Source organism: Coturnix japonica, chromosome 13, assembly GCF_054131305.1.
Source record: "Coturnix japonica strain WE chromosome 13, WE-NBRP24, whole genome shotgun sequence".
NCBI classification, from domain to species: Eukaryota; Metazoa; Chordata; class Aves; order Galliformes; family Phasianidae; genus Coturnix; species Coturnix japonica.
The window spans coordinates 16785794-16801492 of record NC_140675.1 but is presented as its reverse complement, the minus strand read 5'-3'; the positions used below and the strand labels follow the sequence as shown (position 1 = coordinate 16801492).

At 41.0% G+C, this 15699-nt stretch overlaps 1 long non-coding RNA gene across 2 annotated transcripts in view; it reads left to right on the top strand.

The window, feature by feature from the left end:
* Positions 1-15699, top strand: part of LOC107320872 (uncharacterized) — a 132751-nt gene that overhangs the window by 110213 nt on the left and 6839 nt on the right. The window contains exons 4-7 of one of the 2 annotated variants that reach the window (XR_014934096.1): positions 412-2605; positions 2714-3668; positions 4976-12369; positions 14014-14103. This is a non-coding gene — a long non-coding RNA (uncharacterized LOC107320872). The remainder of the gene's footprint in view (positions 1-411; positions 2606-2713; positions 3669-4975; positions 12370-14013; positions 14104-15699) is intronic. The other variant, XR_014934095.1, reaches the window with a different exon arrangement.

Genomic DNA, 15699 nt, shown 5'->3' with positions numbered 1-15699 from the left:
TATCAGCAGTCTCCACTTTAGGACCTCCTTATGATCTCTGAGGTCCTGGAGAGCTGGGTACCTCCAGTTGTCCTCCCTCACTGGATACCTGCAGCACTGATTGCTGTTTGCTCTGACTTGCTCAGAAGACCTGCCCTCGCAAATAGTGCATAAGATAATAAAAAATTCAGTAAGCTTTCAGAAAGAGAACATTATTCATCTGCTCAGAAACATCTGGACATTTCAGGAGTCCTGCTATATTTATGGAGTCTACTCAACAAATAGAAGTTTTTACTCGAGGGTAACTAAGCCATTCTGGGGGCTTTGCCAGGCATCTTCTCTCTATTTTGTCTATGTACTGTATGAATAATGCATCTTCTCTGAGCACAAACCAGCAGCATTGGTGCCTTGTTTCTTTCTGTGTATTTTTAGGAGCTCCCACTAACTGTTCCCACTTACAAGGGGCCAATGTCGGTGTGGCTGCAGGCCCAGCAGCCCTGGAAAGGACCCTGGGCCTCGGGCTGCCAAAATCACAGAGCGCCTTAGAGGAGAGCAGTTGAGCCAAATCTCCTGTAAAAGGGTCAGTGGAAATGTCTGTCAGGATCTCATGTGTCTTTATAAACAATCCCTTGCAGGAAAAGAGAAGAAAAGAAAGAGAAAAAGGAAAAGAATAAAGGTAGTTCTAATCTTTGAAAGTCATTCAAACTTCTTTTGTTAAGTATTTTTCATCAAGAATTTGCATATAGAAAAAGTGAAAATGTCATAACTTATACCCCGATTCTTTTCTCCAGCCCTTTCATGCCCAGTCTCATTTTAAGTCCTTGGCTGTCTTTACCAGACTCAGGATATTTTGATTTTGTCTGTTCTTTGAGAGTAAGTAATACCATTGTGAAGTTATTTCTTGAACTATCTTTTCTCCAATTATGTTCTTCATCACGTTTTCTTGCAGGAAAACTAATAGAAAATCCATTGCAGTTTGAAGAAGTGCTCAGAATTGGCTTCACTTTATTAACTTTGGTAGGAATAAAGATGTTTAACGTGCTTTGCTTCTGAAAAAAAAAAATCTTCCTCCACCTTATATACAGTAGAAGTGACCCAAGTCTTACTCTCCCTTCTTACAAAAGCAGCCCTTGAAAAGAGTAAAGCAGCGTGGATTTCACAAAGAAGGAATTTTCTTACCATTTTTTATTACAGTAATGAGACACAGGGTGCAAACAGGTTAATGTATTTTTGTTGCTGGCAATTAGGGACCAAATCATAGACAGTAATATACCATCATACTGACTTTTCTTTGCTGGAGATACCATCTGAACCTCATAATGATTAAAAGAATATAAATTCATAGTCTTAACCTGATAATTATCAATGTGATTTACATATCACACTTCAGCCCGTGTTTATCTTTCTTGCCTTTAATATTTACTTCAAGTAGAAACGGTAGTTAATTAGTCTCATATAAATTCTCTGTCTAGCAGATTCAATTATAATTGACCCAAAATGCTGAATTCAGCTTTGAGATGAATTATTTTTAAAGCAAAACTATGACAAATCTTTTAAGAACCAGCTGCTCTGATTTTTTTTGCTCATCACAAATGATGGTGCTCCCAGTGGTATGAAGCTTGGAGAGTCTCGCACAGAAAGCAAGGTCAAAGCATCAAGCATCACATCATTCTGGCATTAGCTTATGCCCTGCTCTATGCAGTTATGGAGAGGATTTGTTTCCTGAGTCCTGATCCAGTCTAGGACATGGTTTTTCTAAGGTGCCAAGTGTCAGATCAGTCACATCTCGTACCTAGAGAGCACAGACATGCTAAACAAGAGAAGCTTTCTGATTTTCAGTTAGGATTGCAGGTAGTGAAGTACTGGTAGACCTAATTAATCCCTCTTCTGCAGCAGGAATGATTTCATTGTGACAGGATGAGATTGGAATGTTTACAGGGAAGCAGGAGTCTGGAGACACCGGGAGACCTTCCAGCAGGGCAGCACAGAGCCAACAGGTTCTTGCACTAGCTGAGCTCAAGCTCTCTGCTAGCAGGTGGCAGATTTGTACAGGTCACCTTACAGCTGCCCATTTGTGTTGCTGCACCTCACCTATGATCTCGTTCCATGCTGGATCTTTCAGTTCAGTACGTGTTTCCTTTTTGATAGGTGAGACTTGTGCTGGATGACAGCATGCCCTCTGTACAGACACAAAACAGAGTCATGTTACAGTTAGCAAGGAGCTGATTTGAAAGAAACAGACTAAAATGAAGCAAAGGAGACCCCCTCCTGCTAGAGATGGCATGATGGTTTTATACCTGAAAGAATTCAGACACACAAAATTTGGTTTGGGTATCATGCTGTTCTGTTTGCTTCCTGGAAGGCTTGGAATAAGTCAACAGTGAAGGGGCTGATTGTCCTTGAATCTGCACATAGGTGTAGCTGTTTGCCATTCCTGGGGGGGAGCATGCTGTACTTCTGATTGAAGCTGCCTTAGAAACTGGGACATCTGCAAGAATGTGATAATTTTCTCTTTTCAGGAGGAAAGAAGAAAAACAAAAGTGAAAAAGAGGATGGCTGGTATTTACCTGAGCCCTGTGTTCGTGACTCGATTCCTACTCTGTGCACACTGCTCTTTTTCCAACAGGTAGAGCTATTAGAAAGTAAGGAAAATCTGCTGCAATCCAAATGAAATCTACTTAGATTCTCTTTCCTATTTGAATGGAAAAGTCATGCTTTTTTTTCTCTTTTGCAGGAAATGGAATTCTAATACTTTCATAAGCAATGGATATACTTACCCCCTTTTCTCTTCTGGATGGTTAGACAAATAGGCAGGTGTTTATGAACATTCTTTGCCGCGTGGGATTATATATATTCCCTTCTGGGAAGGGAAAAAGGTATTTCAGCTGCAGTGAAGATTGATAGCAATTCCCTGGGAGAGGTCAGCTCTGACTTTTACTAAACTCCTGTTCCCAGTTCTCTCCCATGGCAGCTGCTGACAGCCAAGCAGCTCTTGCTGCTAGGATCAGATAGTCTTTAAGGGACTGCCTTCTCACGGCTGGAAATCTGTGGACACTGTGCTAGCTCCAAGTCACTGTGACTCTTATGTTGTGTGCTGCACATCAGTTGCATAAATGTTGTGTGTGTTCCTTGTGGCAAACTTCAAAAATTCATTACTTATCTCTGGGGTTAAAAAAAAGGAGGGAGAGAGAGAGAAGCAGGTACTAGTTTTCTACTGCCCGTACAATATCATTCTGTTTCCTTGCTTGATTTGCGTTGGTTTTATTTCATCTTGCAAGGCTGGAGTTTTCTCTTGCTCAGTAGTGGGTTGTTCTGGTGAGGGGAGATGTAGGTGCACTAATGTACCTGTGTTTCTATAGAAGAAACAGGAAGGAAGGGGCTGTAACAAACCCAAATCAGAACACATCCTCATTGTAAAACCATTAGAATATAAGTGGCCTGAAGTTTAAGAGAGTTTACACAGCCAGTTGTCCACTTAGGAAAGTGTATACAATGTCAGTCTGAATGGCAGTAAAGTCATGCTAGGTGGGAACCAGTGAGAGAATTAAACGTATTCTCAGAGATGTCATGACTGAGTGGATCATAAAGTTTCAGAAGTTCAATTTCACTGTTAAGACCAAGAGAAAGATGTCATCAGAAGCAAAGGGACTGGATTCTTCTAACTGGCCTGCCTGTTCCAGAAGATAAGGGTAAGCTTATTTCATAAACATTTGCCCTAGGAAAGAAGGTGCAGTGGAGTAAAGTCGTGGGATGATAAGGGACTGCAGATTTTATGCATGCCAGTCATCAAAATTGAAAATAGTTTTTGGGTCTTGTTATTCCAGAAAGAATTTGATGCTCATAAATACGAGGGTTATCAGGATTTTTTGAAAAATCCCTCTGTACACAAGAGGGGATTTATTTTCCTACTCATAACACAGACACAAAGATAGCACAGGAGTAATAGCCTTGAGAAATTACTTTGTGGGGAAGTAAATAAGAAGAGCCTTTCTGGACTTTGCCATGAGTTAGACAGATGTACTTGGAGAGGAGTGGTAGGGAGAGTAGAAACTTTTACCTTCCCTACATTATTCACTTTTGTTGTTCCCCTTCTGTTTACAATGTGTCATACTTGGAAGTATTCCATCTAAAGCTCAGGTTTCTACTGTGCCTCTTGGAAGGAAGAAGATGGAAAAGTTCACTGTGTTTCATATCTAAATGGTCCACTGACCTACATTTATTTCATCTTACTCCCATTTAACGTTTTACGTGACTTTTTTGGTGTGCCACAGCAAAGATTTTCAATGGTCCAAAAAACCATGCTGGGAAAGCATTCTAATACTATGCTGCCCTTGATAGGATAGCGACTGGCAGTGCATAAATACACTCAATGGAATGACAGAAAACTCTCTTCTATATTTATGAGGAGCCCTGGGCCAACACACACAGTGGTGGGAGCCCATCTGCTCCATTGCAATCATTTTATTGACACACTGCTATTTAACAGCTGAGGCTTTTGCAATTTTTTTTTTAAAGCTTGGTGTGTGTAGTGAGCAGGAGGTCTTTTAATGGTGATACGACAAAGCCAAAATAGACCTAAAAGGTGAATTTAAAAGTCTAGTTATTTATCTGAAGAAGCATTTGAAGGATGGACGGAATTTAGGTATTTCTTGACCTCCTGGGGCTCCTGCTACAACTCTGACATGAGCCACATGCTAACAAGTCCTTTCTTGCAATGAGAGCAGCAAGGAAAATAAAGGGGATCTGAGCAGTTTGTGATATGGGGGGCTTGTGGGTCTCCCAAAGGCAGGGGAGGGGTTTGGTCACATGCAGTGCATATCCATTTCAAATTATTTCTTATAATGTTATTTTATTCTTAAAATAATAATGTTATTACACACTGCTGAGCAGCTACATTTTCCATTTCCATTCAGCTTTGTTTCATACTATGCTGTTATTTTTTTGTTTGTTTTTGTCTTTTATATTTGCTCACATAAACATTTCTCCTCCTTTCTAGAAGCGTGACTGCTTAAGCTCATGTTCAATACTGGCTACCAATGCACCGCAGCCAATGAACTTATTTCCACCAGAAACATCAAGGCCTGAATTTGGATAAAACCACCTTGCCCCAATATTTGAAATTCAGTTCAAACATCAGAGCTTGTTTCTGTTTAACACTTCACCTAATGTCTGTGCCTGCAAAAATGCAGATTTACCTCTCACTTTCACACCCTACTCTTCATGTTTCATTGCTCCATATGCTTTTGCCTATCAGCACCTCCATGCAGAACTCATGTAAGTACTTAATTTTAAGTGTACGTCTAAGTCTACTGGTATCTATTAAAGAATTTTAAGTTTGGTCCCATTAATCTCCATAATTAAAAATCACGTTGATTTGACTCCAGGCATCAGTGTTCTAGACTCTGTCCAGCTGTGTAAGAGTCTGCAAGTATATTTTCTGCAGAGTACCAAGATGGGTGGATAGCAGAAATGAAAGCTTTCATCCTCTCCATAAAGGGAGTAGTATCTCCCTCCTCCAAGTTTTATGAATTCAATCTGAAAAAAGAAGTCATAAACACGCTGTTAAAAGACTGCTGTTTTAAAAGGCTGTTTCCCCAGAGACAGTCTGTGAAGCATCTTGATGTGAATTCATAATGTCTGAGCAGTCTCAGCTGAATTAAAGACTGAAAAGAGGACAAGAGCAGCAAAACATGACTTCAGAATTCAAGTTAGCCAAATGAGGCAATTCAAGGCTTAAGTGGCACTTCACGTTCTTAACTTTGGCCATAGAAACTTTCAAAAATGCAAAGGTAAGGTAATTTCTGTTGCAGAACAACCAATTTCTCTTAGGAAAACTTTCCTTCTGTGCAGAGGCCAAAGGCATGCTGCTCTCCTCTCTGAGCCTCCTGCAGTTGAAATAGCAATGGCATCTGCCCACCACTATGGCTGGGCAGAAGCTGAAACCCAACCACAGGAGCCACGAACTTCATGGGCAGATGTGTGAACCCAAACAGCCCTCCTGAGGAGTGAAAAAGCTGTTCAGATCTTTGGCTGTGGAGAACTCCAGAATCTGGAAGTGCTCTTAGAGCCTGAAGGCCAGAAGTCATAGAATCTTAGAATGCGTTAAGTTGGAGTGGACCTTAAAGACAATGTAGTTTTAAGCCCCTGCCATGGGCTGGTTCATGTCTCTGCCTGGGCCCAGTCCTTGCTCAGAAGCCCACCAGAAGTCAACAGAGAGCCCAGAAAGATGGGCAGCCCACAGGTGGGAAGCACAGCCGGCATGCACTTGACTTGAGGAGATGAGATAAGAGAAGAGAGGGCCCACGTCACTGCCTGCTCCAGGCCTGGTGGCATCAGCGTACCCATCACTTCTTCTAGCTCATTCATATTTGCTTGCAAATAAAATAAGCACTACCCAAGCAGAACAGAGATTTATTTTCAAGCATATGGGCTTGAAAATAAATTTAAGGTCGTTTACTTAAAATTACATTCTAGAAACAATGGTGATGCTTCTGCATTACTCTGTCTTTTTTTAATGCCACTCTGTATTTAATCCGTCTTACTGCTCAATAGGAATAGCTTACTCCTACATTTGAGTAACTGATTGGGTGAGAGCCTGCATCTCAAACACCATCCTGTCACTAGCAATGAATGCCATTTTTAGATCTTTCATTCCAAAGAAAGGTTGGTCACTATTTTAAATGATGATAGAAGGAAAAAGCACTCAGTGCAATGTTCACCTTCCCCAGTTTTTAAAGGGGAAAAAAATAATCACCCTTGCTAAGGTAATTTCTAATATTTTGTATAGATTTAACTCAATCAGGAAAAAGATTTTATTCTCAAGGTGTTTTTATACATTTCTGATAATGTCACAGTTGTCCTGTGGAAGGACATCAGATAAGACACACGGTTGGTTGAAATCTTCAAATTCTTTGTGGTATTTTTCAAATGAAAAACATTCTGTCTTCAGAAAATAACATTAAAGAAACATCAGACTATTAATTCAAGGTTACCAAATATAGTTGGCCTTGACTTTACAGGGATTTGTCTAGTTTATGGGCAAATGGTCTCAAATGTCTATTATATTTAATTATAAAAGTCAAGTCTTTTGTAAAATTGCTTCCATAAGATCTGGACCACTATTTTTGGTTCCTTACCTGTAAGAAGCCAATGGAGACTAACCTTTCAGCCTATCGAGGTAAAGCAGATAGAACTCCTTTGATGCCAACTGCTGTGACGGAAACATCCGTGTCATATCTTTAGCCCAGGTGAGGTACGTCAGCATCAAAACAGTTCCTTTTGGCAAGCTGTATGTTGCTTGAAAATACAGCCTGGATAAATCTTATGAACACACCTTATTTTCTCTTTGAATTGAATACAGCAGTTGAGGACATCTCTACGAGGAAACATCAGCTCTGCAGGACAGTGAGCAACCTCCATTGGGAAAATAGCTCTCCTCGTTGCTTCAGTGTTTCATCACTTGTTAATTAGATGCTTTCCCCTCTTCAGTTCTTAAACAGAGCTCAGCTAGTGCAGATGCAAGTTCCTCATGAGCGCTGTTCAACTACATTACTCCTGAGGATGAAAAGAGGATTGCTGCAGGGAAATTTTGCACATTTGGGAGAATACTTAAGCTCTGGTTAAAATCTAACTTTTCTTAAGTATTTCACGCCTCTTTCCCCTACAGCATATTCAGACCATCACATTTATCTTTTTCCTTACACTTTTCAAACCTTTTTTTTTTTCTTTTCATTTTTTAGATCTAAATAAAAAGCTTCTCAACATAATAGATATTTTAGCATATATTGAGATCTGATTCTTGCTTTATTTGAAATACTTATTCAGCTATCATGATTACAACAATTTAGCAAATAAACAGTGTTAAACGTGTGTATGGGAACTGTTGAGTCCTCACCTGAAGCACTGATTGAGCTCCTGGAGAAGGACCCAGTCAGCCCTGGGAGCACAGGTGAAGGCAATTCAGCTGTGTGATTGGAAGGGGTGGAGTATCGCTGTACCTCTCAGACCTCATTTAAAGGCTGGCTGCTGCTAGGGAAGGACCTCTGGTTGGAGATCCCTCTGTTGTGGAGTTTCCCTCGTGGGCTGACATCTTCAGAGTCAGGTGAGCCCTTTTCTTTGTAGCACCTTTCTGTTGTGCTGGTTCCCTTGTCATTACACCTGCTGTGTAGCCATTCCATCATGTTGATTTTTCTGTTACAATAGGAAAAAAAACAAACAAACAGAACTCACTCAGACAGGATCAGTGTCAGCTTAAAATTGCCTTTTCTCTGGAGTCAAATTAGTAGGTCACACCCAGGTGTATAAGGGTCACAGTACACCCTCCATACCAGAAAGCTCTGCCTGTCAATGTTGACCAACTTGGGCAGTGACTACTATAAACTATAGTAAAATCATTTCATGTTGAAAAGCCTGATTACCATGATTCCTTCAAAAGGCTTTATTGAAAATGAGATTAAGAAAAAAACCCAAACAACCCAACACCAAAACATCATAGTAAAAACACGAAAAAGAGTACATTCATATCCTGACTGATAGCATGCTCCCACAGACTATTGCCATCAGTTGAGAGTATGTGCCAATATTTTTAATGAATTATCATTACAAAACATAACTTAAGCAGTCTGGAAGAAAACAGCAACCTAGAAGTGGTGTTCAAGAAAGCTGTGGGAAAGCGGGAAAAATAATAGAAGAAAGCTGCTGAGCTGAATCGGCATGTGGGCTGAAGCTGGAACAAAAGGATTCTTCAGTTCATGCCAAAAATACTCATCAGTGCATCTGGTTTTTAAGCTTAACTTTCATAGGTGACTTTTCTTGTCTCTAAACCATCTTGTGGGAATCCACATGGGCTCTACTATGGGTGACTATCAACTTGGGAGACAAGTTTTCTCAGTAAGCAGAGAAATGTTCTACTCCCTAAATTTCTGTCCTGCTTCAGAACCTCCCTGGAGGTATATGCCTCTTTGCAGCTTAAATGGTAAGCTTAAATGGCTTTTTCTTCCTCCTTCATCTACCTTCTCAGTGCTCAAAAGGTCCAGTAGAGAAGTTCATTGTAAGCAAATGAAGGCAAACAGGCACAAAGTGCAGGAAGTCTACGTGCAAGTCTAATAGTTTTTTTGGCTTTGGCTACTCATTTCAGATGGAAAATAGCACCTGCTAACCTTCTACTGCTTTATGGTAATGACCTGGACTATATTTTTGCAATTGTCAATGTAATGCACAGCCAAATCCCTTTATGCCTTCAGTCAGCATCAAATCATTGATGTAAATCAAACATCCACACAGAACCATAGCCGTCCATCAGCACTGTTTGCTGACTGTAAATGACAGGTTTTCCTGAGAAAATCACTCTTTAGAAATGATCCTGCTCCTAAATATTATATAGGTGACTCCATTACAAGTTTGTGCTTTTCTTAGCAGATATAAGCACAACTTGTTTGTAAAGCTCCAGCTAAGTACTTAAAAAAGCACCACCAATAACAACTTTTTAGAACCTGGATATGTTTGATATCTTGCTAATCCTAAAGCAAATAGATCTAAAGAACCGTGCAAAGAATACAGCATGTATGCTTGCAGAAAGCAAGACAACCTTTTATTCTTCAGCTTGAAAACAAGTTTTTGTATCTGAGGAAAGTACTACTAATAAATCACCAATTTTAGCCTCAAAATATATTCACTTACTTAAAAAAAATAATAAAAAATGAGACCAGATTATTAAAGTAACACAGTTCCCTGGGAGCAGGAACGGTCTTTGTTATTAAAAAGGCATTTACATAAAAAGTTTCCACATTTAGGGGCATTTAATTAACTCAGGAGTAAAAAACATAAAAATTAATATATCCCATACAGAAAAGCTGACAGCAAATTTGTCCTTTACTCCATGGTTTTACTGATTATGGGTTGGTAGCAAATTAGAATTAGATTGGTTCAGCTGGAAGGGTCCTTTGGAGATCATCAAGTCCAACTGCCTGACAGAAAGAGTAAGATATTATTAATGCAGTCACAGCTTAAAAGAAACCATCCCTAAAGGGAGATGCTGAAATGAATTCTTCGTGTAGTAACAAAGGAAGCCAGAAGACTCCCTTACAATGAGTCAAGTCTGCAATAAAGACAAGCCTGACATTTCATAAGCTTTTAAATAAGTATGCTGTAAATATTACAGATTCTATTTCTAACACTTGTAAAGGCTCCAAAACCATTCATCATCACTAAATGAATGTATTAAATTTGGTATGACACAAAGTTGCAAATACAAACGGGGAAAGCATCAACCTGTAAATTATTTCATAATCCATCCACTGCTCAGGCAGTTACATACTTTTCCATCTTAATTAATAGTCAACACATTGTAAAAGGCCTAAAGGAAATATTTTTTCCTAACCAAAGCATAAAGTTAATCCCCGTGTCACGCTACCACATGGTAAAATGGTGATCCTTTCAGAAGAAAACATGGAAAGAGTCTGAAAAACAACAGTTTAGCGCTTCTTCTTTCAGATGTTTTTTTACTATCAGTCCCACTTCCAAAGGCAGAGGAGAGTAGCACATCTCTCAGCAATAGCCATCAGATTTGTACAAATGCTGCCAGGCTCTCCTTTTATTCACTGCAGCGCTTTCTAAACCCAATCAATTCACAAAGGCTGTAATGAAGTGATTACAGAAATAATAGACAGTGGTGGAAAAGAGGCCTGTGAGAGCCACGGAATGACTGTCTATCCTCCTCACCACAAAGAAACTCAGCCTCTGCTCTGCCTGGGCTCATGGGGATTCAAGAACCAGTCTGGGAAGTGACAGGGACACAAGCTTACATTAGTGTGTGTACATCATATTCTGTCAGGTTTTGAGACTGCGGTATCATGATTTATATGCAAGGTTGTTTAGGTCATAATTAAGATTTCTAAAGTGTACTTGTTGTCATTTATTTTCCTCCTGCTGCTTGATCTGTTGAGCTGGACTCTAAGCATTACGAACACAATTTTTATCATCAAACAACAGGAAAAGTCTGTTCAATAGAATAATTTGATCTGCATTTATTCCTTAAAAACACGAGGAATTCTGTAGTGATAGGACAGGCTCCTACTGAGAGAAGTTAAATATGATACATATTTGTTAAGGACTTCCTTGAAATAAAATATGATTTCTTTTCCCTCTTAATTTATAATAATTTAAAATGGCTAAGTTCCTAACTTGTTTTGTCTGCTGAACCACTGAAAGTGATTAGAGCATAAATATATATGACATGCACGTTATTACCAAATACATTCATTAGCAGCAATGCTACCACAGTGAATACCAAATGGAATTAACAGTGACAGAGCAATAAATTAAAATGTTCATACATTTCTTTCTCACGGCTTACAAACTCAGGATTTATTCCTGACCTTTGGTGTGAAACTTGACAATTGCTGGTAAATCATATATAATACTGCTAGTATTCAGTGCCACAACTCAGACCTTTTCACCCTGGAGATGTAACAGATAATTTTCTAAGAATTTATTTGCGGATTAACATTCATTATCATGCACACTTCATGAAGAATTAATGTCAGTAGAAAATAAGCTTATCTCCAGTCAGGACGCTTTCCAGTTTATTCTTGCCATCTCTGTGATGATGTGTTTATGTAACACAAGATCACAGCACAGCTGAGGTTGGAGGCACCTCGGGGTCCCTCACTGCCCAAGCAGAGCCATCCAGAGCAGGGCCCAGCCCCACAGGCAGGCGGCTTTGGGAGAGCTCCAAGGAGGAGACCCCACAGCCTCTGGGCAGCCTGTGCCAGGGCTCCTGACAGGCAGGGGGAACTGCTGTGCTCCAGGCTGTGCCCACTGCCTCTGCTCCTGGCACTGGGCACCGCTGAATGGAGCCTGGCTGTGCCCCCTTTGCACCTCCCTTCAGGTATTTATCCACATGGATGAGATCCCCCTGAGCCTCCTCCAGGCTCAGAGGGGATCTATGAGAGATGCTCTGCTTCTCTCAGCCTCTCCACAGGGCAGAGGTGCTCTAATCTCTTCATCATCTTTATGGCCCTCCATTGGACTCTCTCGCATGTGTCCAGGTCAAGGTCTCCTTTACAGGGGGACCAGCAGTGGACACATGGCTCCTTGTGCCTCCCCACCAGTTCTGAGCAGAGGGGAAGGACCACCTCTCTCTATCTGCAGGCAATACTTTGCCTATTGCAGTCCAGAATACTGTTAGCCTTCTTTGGAGCAACCTGGTATCAATCAGGACTCTCAAGAACTTTCCATTCAGGTGCCCCTCCCAGCTTGTGCTGATGCTTGGGTTATTTCTTTCCCAGGTACAGGACTTTGCAACACTCTTTGCTGCACTTCAGGAGGTTCTTTACAAAGCCCATTTTTCCAGCCTGTCAACATCCCTCTGGATGGCAGCACAACCCACAGGTCTGTCAGACAACCCTCCCAGTTGTGTGTATCTGAGTGAGCTGTATGCTCAAAAAACTCAACACATTCTCCCTTTATGTGAAGTTGAAACAACTGTCTCCTCTGGGCTTTGGGTCCTCAAGCAGGCTTTTCTAAGTTGGAGACACCTGAAGGAGAGGTTTAGAGGTTAGGTAGGAACTTATTTCCAGCTTTTATACGTTTTGTGCATTGTACCTGGCAGAGGGAAAGAAGTTGTGCACACCAGTCAGATTGCAGACTTGGTCCGCTTCATTTTGTTAGCTGAACTTACTGTCTTGCTCTGAGTCAGTAAGGAATTATTTTTCTAAAAGACAGCAGTTCCAGCCTTTTTCTGATAGAAAATCCACAACTGCAGGTGCTAACCTCTATTTAACAGTTCTGATACTCTGAAAATAGGCTTCCTTCACTTCGTTAGCTGTCATATACCTTCTAAGTCCATACAGACCTTGGGGGTAAAAAGCAGAGCGGGAGCTGATTAAGGTTTCCAGTTTTTGGACACAAAAATACAAATGTTGGCTAATTATAACCATGAGATCATTAGTGAAATACATAGATGTGGGAATTGTTTCACATCAGATAGACACTAAAGAAAATGGAGATTTGGGGGAACACATGCAGTGAGGGAGAGAGAGGGGAAGGGAATGCACAGTGAGACTCAGGAGCTTACACCTCACCTGCAGCAGAGGTGAGCTCTTCATCCTGACAAGAGCCCAACAACATGGCTTCCAGTGCTGCCATTAAGGCTTAAGCCAAGCAGCAACACAAAGTCACCCCAAAGCTCACCTCTCATACAGAGCTCTGCCTCTAATACCTGCAGGTAGAGAAGCGAGGATGTGTGGCTGTGGGAGACATTTCTCTTCCTCTCTCTTTCTTCTCCTTGCATGTTTTTGTTCTTGTGCTTTCCCACTGTGCTGAATGGAAATCAGATCTCAATCGTGCCCAGGAAACTCATTCAAATGGTAAACCCCCAGCAGCAGTGTGTGTGGGCAGCATGTAGGCCGACTGATTTGCCTGCCTTCTTGCAGTGCTGTTTGTCCCCTGCCTCCCTCACCTGTTCAGGCATTTGGACTGTATTTAATAGCAGCACTAAAACATCACAGCACTGTGTGGGCCACCTCTTTACCTGGCATTCATATGCCCTTTCTTACCAGAGAGAAATATCCTTCACTTCACAGACACACCTTAATCACATCATCACTATTTTGGCAGCATACACATTGGTGAACAACTCTTTACAAGGATGAAGTATGGGAAGAATAATTTCATCAAAAATGAATGAAATTCTCCTGTACCCGAGTCCTTCAGACAGAAACCCCTACCTGCTGTACTGGTGTTTTCCCTCCTAGTATAAAAAATGGTGGAGGCAGGAAGAACACCATTTGCCACTCAGATTTTATGTACTTGTACACATGGCAATGACCGCTGGCTACTGAGGGTTAATTTGATTCCAACCAGTGCTCCTACCTATTATCTCACAGACTGTGTTGGGTTCAGCTCAAATTTTAAGTACTGTTTTCATTCAGCTTTTCCTTTTTTTTCTTAGCGAGCTGGCACAGCCTTAGGAATAAAACATTTTCAGAGACCCTGAACAACAACCCACCTGTGTTTTGTTTGCTCCTCCATCAGGACTGTGGATACAGATGGAAGGCGATCTGCAGAAATCTCCTGGAAATACTTAATAGCTCTATTTGCCAAAGCCATCCCAAACTTACTCAGGTGATTTTGCATTGATGTTTTTCTTATCTCTCTTGGCTTCAAATGAAATGTCAGCTCATGAGCTACAATGATAGCCTTTCCCTTCAGATTTCATCCCCTCCCTCCCCCTCCAAGTTTTGATCTAGAATATTCCAGTACTCAATAGGAAATTTCTCATGGGAGAACTACAAACACTCGGGATGCCTCTCTAGCACAATGCCTGCAGCATGGAACCGCTGCAGCTCTTAGCAGCATTTCCAGGGCTTGCAGAGCAGCTGCAATGGTCTCTCCCGTATTTTGTGTTGCAGAATTGAGCCTGATGATGGCAGAGTCGCTTAGCTCCAGGCTGGCTTACTGTAAAGCCTCACTTAAAGAACTGGTTACGGACAAATTGATAGCACTGATGCCATTTGAGCCCCCCTCTCCTTTACATCAGAGGCTTTCTAATCCACATCAGTATTAAATACACTGAAAAAGAGAGGGAGAAAAAAAAAAAAGTCGAGAGAAAATTAAAAAGTCCTTCAGTTCAATGTTCAATGTCAGTTCAGTCAACCAAGGTTACATTGGTTGCAGCTAAGCTCAAGGGAGCAAAGGTCTCTGAGGGCTGATTGAAAACAGCTCTGGCTGCTCTAATCTCTGTGGGCTGCTAATAAAAGGCAAAATCACTTCTGGGGACACTTCCAGGGCTGGGACAGAAAAACTGTTTTTTCCTTCATAGCCTTCACATTCTCAGCGCAGGGAGCGTTCTCCTGTCCCATGTCTTTCCCAGGGGGAGGTTTGTGGGATTTTTGTTTTTTTTTTTTTTTCCAATGAATAACATAAATCTATCAGTTGAATAGAAATGTTGGCAAAAGATGATAATACCACACCTTTAAAAGGAGTTTGAAGGTGAGGAACTGCTCGGGAGCTTCCTGCTGACAGTAAGAGCCTTGAGAGCTGGAGTCTTACAGCAGGGGTACAATAAGCAGCAGTCAGTTATGGACATCCTGCTCACTGTAATACCCTTTAGTTAAATCTCATTGCAGTTTTGCCTTGTTCTCCAAAGGCGGATTCTTATTTTTTTCTTTCTCCTGCATTGTTTCAAGTTTAATTTAATTTCCCTGTTAAGTGACAGCCTTTTGCAGGGCCCAGATGAAGAGGGTCACAGCATTTCAAGTAATTGCTTCACAGATTTGCAACCACTTGAACAAAAGAGGCAGATGCAGCCACTGAGATAAATCTCACTGAAATGCCATTGCAGTCCTCTGCCTGCACAGAAACCTGTTTAGCACTGTATAGGGAGTTTGTGAAAAGCTTTGTATGGGGACCTCTCAGGTGTCTTCTTTTTTTACTGCTAATAGTATTGCTAAGTGCTACGGAGAAAACAGATTTATCTCTAGCACTTCTTCTTTATTATGTCCATTTTCCAAATATCACAAGTAAATTACTTAGCAGGAAAAAAATAATAATCCTGTAGTGAAAGGTAATAATCAGAAATCATATGAGGATAAGGAAGGTCTTACAGAGGTGCTGTTGCAAACACAGACCTGAACTGTGATACATGGCTCAGGGGGAAAGAAAAGAATAAAAAAGAAAGGAAAAGAGAAAGGAAAACGAGGCATAAATGAGAAGAGAATG